Here is an 8779-nt window from a genome sequence, read left to right on the forward strand (position 1 = left end):
CCACTTGATACTTCCCCTAGATGAGTCAGGTTTCCTCTCTGAAACTTTCGGGCTCCAGGAGAATGAATAACATCATTAAATGAAGCAGCCAGATGCTGTAACTTATGAGTTCTAGTAGTTTCTTTCGTGTTGTCTTTAGGTCTTTCTATATATAGTATCATATCGTCTGCAAAGTGTGAAAGTTTTATTTCTTCCTAAATACAAATGACTTATTTATTTTTGTTTGTCTGTATGCTGTGGCTAGGACTTCCGTTACTAAGTTGATAAGAGTAGAGTGGGAATCCTTGTCTTGTTCCTGATATTAGAGGAATATCTCCCAGTGTTTGTTTTTTGTTTTGTTTTGTTTTGTTTTGTTTTTGTAAACATTGAGTATAAAGTGAGCTGTGGGATGAAGAGCAGCCTGTGAGAAGTGGTAGGGGAGTAACAGATCATTTCTGTATCTTGACTGCAATGATGTGTATATAACTCTATACATGGGATAAAATGTCAGAGAGTTCTATGTAAAATCTACAAAAGATAACTCTCTGTAAAAACAGGTGCATCTTACTATGGTGTGCAGGATAGTTTATTGTAGTGTTCCAATCAATTTCCTCTGGTAATACACTACAATGAAGTTGAAGGAAGCGGGCTGGCAGGTACATGGGACCACTCTGGAGTCTTGGTGCCACTCCTTGTGAATTNCTCAAAAAGGAAAAAAGAAACTTCAAAAAATACTTCGTTCTTAAGAAGCTCAGCGTGTCTCAAACAATAGAAACAACGACAACCAATTCCTGCCCAGACACATTAAAGCCAAACCACCGATCATCAAAGATAAAGGAAATAATTACCGAAAATATGTGACATTTTATTTTGAATACCTAAGTTCGGTGCTTTTACCTGTGTCTTCCTCTCCTCAAAATTGCGATTACTTTAGGTATTATGATATCCATTTTTTCTTAAATAGTTTCTTGTCAGTTGTTTTCCNATGTCATGCAGTTTTCTAAGAAATCAAGTGGACATCTGGAGTAGAAGCATATCCCTTCCTGTTGAAGTATAAAATCAGAAGGATAGGATACTGTAGGAGTGGTTTCTAGGCCATATGGGTTCAACTATTGACATGGAAGAAATGATCATGGTCAAGCTAATTGGCATCCATTAAGGTACATTATGTGACCAACAAAGTAAATGACTGAGGCTCAAGGGACCAAACAAGACTTTATTGAAGGGTTAGTGGAGATGCTTAGCATATGAAACTAATAGTTCAAACCGCCAGGTCTTCCAAAAAGGAGGAACTGAAGAAAGGCCAGTCGTGGAGGCTCCTAGATCTTTCTTCAGTTGCAGACAAAAGATTCCCAATTGCCCAGTCTCTAGCTCCTCTATTTTCATTGTCCAAGCTATTGGTACAGATGTCTCCAACCCAGACTGATGATTCTTCCGAGGGTGACTCATGGAAGCCAAGTAGTAAATTAAGGACTTCGCTTCCTTAAGGGAAGTCTAACTTACTTGCCTATATATTTGTAGACAGAAAGTAGAGCATCTTATCAAAGGAAGTAGGGAAAAGAACTAGGCAGATGAAACCAAAAGCAATGATAATCGATCTCTTCTAGGACACTGAGGTACACGACACTTTTTATACGTACATAGCCATAAGGGCGATGGACATAAAAAATAGTTTCAAGATAATGATGGATATAGAGATGATATATACATATATATATTTCCATGTGTTTCTATGCATATATGCTTATATAACATATATGAAACATGTGTGTATGCTCTATTTGCATGGCACATAACACATTCATAGTACAATTTCAAAGATACATTTTCATTTTCTTTGTCATCTGCCATCTTCAATCAGAGGGACAGACACACACACACACATTTAAAAAGTGTTAGTGACAGTTCACAGTTCATGAGGCCATAGGAGGGACATTCAAATAGTGAATTTGAATAGTGAATAGCCAATTTCAGATGGTGCTGTTTCTAATTAGTAGCTTTTGTTGCGCTTTTTGATATTCTTGAAACTGAAAACTGCCCTATGGGATTTGGGACACCTATATGGATATACATACATAGGGCAGTTTTCAGTTTGAATACTATCAGATGTACAGAAGCTACAAATTATGAACACCACCATCTGAAAGTGGCACTATTGAAATGTCCCTCTTATGGCCTCATGAACTCTGACGAACGCTTTTTAAATTATTTTGTGGGTGTCACTATGATTGAAGATGGCAGAGGAGAAAGGAAAATGAAGATTTATCTTTGAAAATGTACAAGTGTTCAGTGGCATGCAAACCATTCAACATGCAAAGTAGCTTGCTCAGAAATTGGTAGCTTTTCTGTGTTTCAAACTATGAACCTTGATGGTAGTCTGATTTTTGGAACGCCCTGGGGTGCCTATATTTGATCTTGTCTGATGTTTTGTGACACATTCCATCCTTTCAACTGTGACCGTAGAAGAAGTGTGTGTACACCTGCATGTGCACAAGCACACGAAAGCCAAAGGAGTGGGTTTTCTCTGCTTTTGGTTTCAATTGTGCACTAGCTTTTCCTGTCTCCATAATGAGTACAGCGCCCCTGGCAAGTAACTGTGTGGGCGGGCATGTGAGGGAAAGCATGTTCTCCCCTTCTCGGGAGAACCCTGGGTAGACCTGAAAATGGTTCTCCGCTCCTCCTGGTGGTGTGGTGATATTGGGGGGGATGGAGTGGGGGTGAATAAAAAACCTCCGGGACTGGGGTTGTTTGGACAGGATAAAGCCCCCTCAGCAGAGTGTGGTCTATTCTACTTCCTCCCTCAAAAGCAGCCGAAAAATAATCTCTTGAAGAATTCTTTCAGCCAAAATGGTTTTTCTTCTGGCACCTGTGGGTTATCTTCCTGTCCTCCTTTTTCTTCCTCTTCCGTCTTCCTCTCGACCGTTTTCTGCTTGTTCTCCAGCCACGTCATGGCTACGTGGAAAACGCGGCAGCTAAAGCCCTCACTGACTCCATTCTGCACATGCTGCTTGAGGGCCTCTAAGGTGGGGAAGACCCGGCAGCAGGCCATACACTTGAAACCGCTTTCTGGGGCCAGCAGCCACTCGGGCGGCTTGGCCATGGAATATCCCTCTAGAGGGGGAAGCTCTGTTGGACTTTCAACCTCCTGTCTTTCCTCCTGGGCTTCGTTGTTCCAGCTGGAGTCACTGTCACTCAGGAGTTCTTCAGTATACGGACAAGAGACGTCGGTTGTGGGAGAACTTATGTCAGAAATGGTCAGTTCGTCCATTTTTCTCTTCTTTGAGGCCGGCTACAGTCCGGTCTCGCCCTCACACAGGACAGCCACTCCCCTTTTCCGGTGGACACGCTGGTAAAATATTCTCATGAGCCTCTCTCCTTTGGGATGTTCTGAGGATAAAGAGGGTTTAGGATTCCCGATGGGATGGAATGGGAAGTAGGCTGGTGGAAAGGGGGGCGAACTCTTCCAATTATCGTGGAATCCAAGACAGGTTATTTCTTGATGGCACTGAAGTGTTTCTAGGCAAGAACATTCCAAACATAGGGAGCATAAGTACGTGATGTCGGCAGGACTTAAGATGGCCACAAGACCATTCCTGTGTGGATACGGGAGCAGAAGCAGATACACACGTGATATTCAGAATGTGGGGAGTGGTATGTTTTCTTCGAGGTGTACAGCTGGTGTCCCTGGGAAGATGAGGGTGTGGTGCGTCTTGTGGAGTTGTATGTGGGTTTGGGGACATCTCCCGTGAGTGTTTTCCACACTGGAAAAGGCAATGGCGGATGAATGTGTGCCTATGTGTTCCACGGTGCGACGCTTCGTGTGAACAAGTACGGGAGCATTGCCTGTTCTCGCTGTTGAGTCAATACGACGTCAAGTGTTAGCAGAAGGGAACTAGGCTCTCAGAATGTGTGGCTTTTGGAGGGGCTGACGTCCTTGTGGGTCAAGTGGCATCAGGACCAGAAAGGCAGTATATGAAAGTGCATCCACTCCATGGTGTATGAGTTGGCTGCAGTTTGCATGAGGGAGTTCAAACAGGTTATCTGTGTGAGAGGACATAGTTTACTTACGGGATTAGTGTGTAAGTGGGTGAGACTGTGTGAAGGAAGGAAGGTACCGGGGCGTACCGACACCATGCTACTAGAACACAGGAACGTTAATGAGGACTGAAGGCAGTACGTTTGGGAGAAAAAGTCAAAGGAAGGAGAAACGGGACCATACCTGGCAGGAAGGGATACAGATGAGGGAGTGTGCATGAGGATCTGAGCTCATGCTCATCTCAGGGGGAAGGTTCTGATGAAATGCCCACACCAGCACTGTGCTCTCCGCGACGCACAGATGTCCCAGTGTTCATATGAGGAGCTGTGTCTTATCTTATCGCTCGCTCTCTCTGTTCCTCTACAGGGGCTTCAGTCTAATGCCTCTGCCCTGAAACCCTTTTCTGCGTTTGAGGGGAGAGTCAAATAAGTAGGGCTTGGGCCAAGCAGCTCAGCTTTACCTCCTGTCCGTACTCAGACCCCTCCTGTTTGTTTTCCTTACCTTCCCCATCAGCAGGAATGAGCGTGCTTGCAGAGGTGGTCCAGGAAAAGAATTCTGCGGCAGAGGACTTTTCTTCCACTGCATGGCTGCAACCAGGGACCACCACACATGACTCAGGAGGAGGCAAACCCTCTTGACCTTTCCTGTCTTCTGGGGAATGGAATAAAAACAAACACACACACACACACACACACACACACACACACACACAATGCAACAGTGTGAGGTGGTGTTTTCTGGGCTCCTAAAACCAAACCACACCAAACCAAACCAAACACTGAGATGTGGCATTTTCCAGAATTTGTCAATTCACAAGACACACACTTAGTGGACCTTATACGTCACACATCATTACCAAACATGAGACGTGCTCTCCAAAAAATGGAGGTGACTTTCTGGTTGGAATCTTGACAACTTTAAGGGGAGTTGACCTTTGAAAATGTCACTTACTTCAAATAGAAGTAAATAATGATGAAAATTGTGTTTATGGTGGATGCCCTTGATACTGAATACCTCATAGGTGATATTTCTGGAGATGTGTAGACAATACTGACTCTGAGTAAGAACTATGCCTGGAAACAGTTTGCAATCACGAATGTTTGATATTATTTGCTTGATTTTCTTCATGGGAAATAGTGCACTTAGATAATGTGGGGTCCACGTTATATGAAGACCTCTGCATCTATATCTATCTACTAACATATGGAAAGCTTTCTATCTACACACACACACAGACACACACACACACATACACACACGGTGCGGAAGGACAGATGGATGGATGCATGGATGGACGCATGGATGGATGGACAGGTGGGTGGGTGGGTGGATGGAAGGATAGATAGATAGATACATAGATAGATAGATAGATAGATAGATAGATAGATAGATAGATAGATAGATAGATAGACAGACAGATAGACAGATAATGTTTAGAAGAATAAATCTATTTTCACGATTCCCTGGGAACCCCGGTGATAGAGATGGTCAATTTAAGACTTCACAGACTCTTCTTTAAATATACTTCTACTTTTCTCTTAGATTTGTAATCTTCCCATTCAGATCCTTTAAGAGCTTCTACCAAAGAAAACAGGGATGCTGACATGGCATATTGTTGCCCCCTAAGAAGAAACAGAGTCCCTGGGCAGTCTTTGCGAGATGGTTCGTTCATGGCCATTGCTGAGCAATGGAGCTCAATCCCAATTTTTGGCTCCCATGCTGCCTCACCACCATGCCCGAATCCCCCTCATCCCCTATTCTCCCCCACCACTTACCGCTGTGAATGAGCTTGTCTGGAGAAGAGACACAGATGTCTCTTGAGCCTGAATCCTCTTCCCTCTGCTTGTGGAATTGGACTAATTTAGAGGGTCCAGATCGTGATGAGCCTTCACGTGATTTGAAGACTTCTGGGAAAGAGAAGGAAAATCAGGTATTTTTGGCCGTCGCTAAACACTCAAGAGATACCATGTCGAATCAAACAGATGGCATTTATCGTCACGAAGATTCTAGTCTAGTTTCTGTTCAAGGTCCTACAATTGAGGTCTATGAAAACATCTGTTGGAATGAAGTATCTGATTCCCTGTGAGGGCCGAATGCTGTTTTCTGCATGTACCTGAGCACCAATTCTTCCCTGGTACACGATCAGGTGCCCATCTTATTTGTTATTGTTCCTCTGTTTACCACAAGAGGAAATTTGGAGGATGTGTGTCGGTAAAGGGGTGCAGTGTGCCAGTTGTGGTTTACGATTGTGAGTCCTGCTGCTTCCTGGGAGGTTTTGAATGGACTGGAAAGAACTGCCTGACTTCACCTTAGCCTCCACTTTCAGATCCCGGCTCTCGTGGGTCCTCCCATGAAGGCCCTGTTGTGTACCTGTGCCGCACGTGGACACTCCAGGAGGATCCCCAAGGCGGACTTCACACCCCACCTCTCAATNTGTTTATTTTTGGAGAGAGAATAAGTGAGACATAGAGTGTGAGCAGGAAGGGTCAGAGAGAGCGGGAGACTCAAAATCCGAAGCAGGCTCGAACACACAAACGGTGAGATCATGACCTAAGCCGAAATCAGTGGCCAAACCAACTAAGCCACCCAAGAGCCCCTGTTTTGTAGTTTTCGATTGTGAGCTCCATTTAGCAAGTCATTCAGTAGAGAAGATGGTTGAACGTCGAGAACTAAGGATCCGGAGCTCTTGTCTATTTTCTGTGGTCAGGTATTACGAGAAGACTACAAACGATGGTTTCACGTTATATTAATTTGTAACTCATAGGCTTCAGTGACGCCAAAACAGTTGTGGGTACTGTGCCTTAGATTTCCCTTCTCTCCTCGATAAACGATGTTTTTCCTGAAATGAATGCACACACTTCCTCTGTCCTGCCTACGAGTGAAAAAATGATTAAGATGAATTTCTACTAAGGGTACAGAAACAGAGACCCAGACTCCCAAATAAGAGAGGAGGGCAAGATGATAACTGGACCCAATGGGTACCTTTTCCCCCATTGGCGGAGCAGACATGCTGAGCTGGACCTCTACAAATCTGTTCAAACTCTCACTGCCCTGAATGCTGAGACTTGAAGTGCATTTTCTTTCTCCTTACCAGCACAAGAGTGACGGTAGAAGGACGAGTTGCCGGATAAATACTCCACTTCAGAGGGTGCGTGTTTTGACTCAGAGAGCACAGGGGTGTCTTCCCAAAAAGACTAAGGAGGTAGATCATTGGTGGGTGACTTGGAGATTCCTAGAACGTGATAGAAATGTCCTAAAACTAGCTGGTTCCATTCTGTTCCTCTCCTACACACTTCTCCCTAAGCGACTCTCCCACTGCCACCCCACCCTCAACCCAGAGAAATCCTGATTTTGTCCTAAACAGTTTTCCTTAGCTTGGGCAGGAAACTGGCCTATTTCACAATTCTGTTCTTCCATCTGGATCCTGCTCCTAGCGCTCCTCATATCCATTCACCTGCTTAGGATTTTTGCTACCATTTACCTTCCTTCCCACTTGATACACGTTGACCCTCTGCACTCCACATCCTAGAGATTTATAACCTCATAGGAAACAACTGATGGGTTTNCATCCTAGAGATTTATAACCTCATAGGAAACAACTGATGGGTTTTGAGTTTTGAAGTCCATACTCTTTCTTATCACACCAGTGTCTCTGTTTCCAAGTTAACCAAGCTCATGGCTCACTAATTGTTTAAGATTAGGATCATCTCTGGGGCTCCTTGGCGGCTCAGTCAGTTATGCATCCGATTCGGATCAGGTCATGATCTCACGGGTTGTGAGTTCGAGCACCGCATCAGGCTCTGTGCGGATGCCTCAGAGCCTGGAGCCAGCTTCTGTTTCTGTGTCTCCTGCCCCTCCCTGGCTTGCGCTCTGTCTCTCTCTCTCAAAATTAAAGAAACATAACAAAATGATGACCGTCTCTTAAGGATGCGTCTGGTATGTGTATTTTCCGCATATTGTAGCAAGCTGTGGTGATGGATGCAATGGGATTGGTGTGCATAAGTCCCTTAACATGTTGCTTCAAACAGGATAGAGGCTTAGTCTATGATTGATTTTGTGTTTCTGAATCTGAATATGGGGTGAATTGTGGGTGAGTGAGAATGGTAGGTATGCTTTGTGTCTGTTTCAGTTCACCTAATACTCATGTGTGTAGACTGCATGTCCCATGATTACAGATTTGAGTGTGTATATGTTGTTATGATTTAGGTGTCCAAGGTAATTATTAGGCATATTCTCCTTGAGACTAACAGAATTAGTGTCTTTGTGAAATCTAAGGAAGATCATTGGAGGTTGCAACAATAAAAAACTGTAGGAGAAAGAAAATATTAGCTTCGAGATCCAAAGCAAATGGAGGTACAGCCCGGATGTGAAAGGGAAAGGGTACTGTGACATGCGACTGCGTTAGAACATATAGGTATACAAGACTGAGGTCTAAGGGATGAAGATCAACTCTGAAAACTATCAGCTAGCCACTGAATTCAAGCATGTGCCAAACGAAAATCAGTCCAGATAGCAAAAGACATGCAATCGAATATCTAGAACATCCCTTTTCAGAGTAGCCCCATATTCAAAGCAACCCAAGTACTCAGCAATGTATAATCAATAAAGAAATGATTGACATTCATCAAATCTGTGTGTATAAAATAAAGTGCACACAGAACATAGATTAATCTCACCAATCGAATGATGAGTGAATGTAATTAGACTCAGACTACAAACGGTGCACTCCTATTGACATGGAATGTTAAAAAACAGGGATAACTG

The 8779-nt window shown here is 43.7% G+C and overlaps 1 pseudogene across 3 annotated transcripts; it reads right to left on the reverse strand.

Moving 5' to 3' along the window:
- Nucleotides 1–1175: 1175 nt before the first annotated feature.
- On the reverse strand, nt 1176–7276 carry LOC144218065 (protein FAM170A pseudogene; annotated as a pseudogene). 3 transcript variants are annotated; one of them, XR_013331041.1, is made up of 4 exons: nt 7107–7276; nt 5791–5922; nt 4517–4663; nt 1176–3495 (listed from the first exon to the last, which is right to left on the reverse strand). The product of XR_013331041.1 is annotated as a protein FAM170A pseudogene, transcript variant X2 (transcript). The 3 variants fall into 3 exon arrangements; XR_013331040.1 differs by having other exon boundaries at nt 4517–4666; XR_013331042.1 differs by lacking the exon at nt 4517–4663.
- Nucleotides 7277–8779: the final 1503 nt, after the last annotated feature.

This window comes from Crocuta crocuta, unplaced genomic scaffold, assembly GCF_008692635.1.
Source record: "Crocuta crocuta isolate KB4526 unplaced genomic scaffold, BGI_CrCroc_1.0 scaffold714, whole genome shotgun sequence".
Lineage (NCBI taxonomy): Eukaryota > Metazoa > Chordata > Mammalia > Carnivora > Hyaenidae > Crocuta > Crocuta crocuta.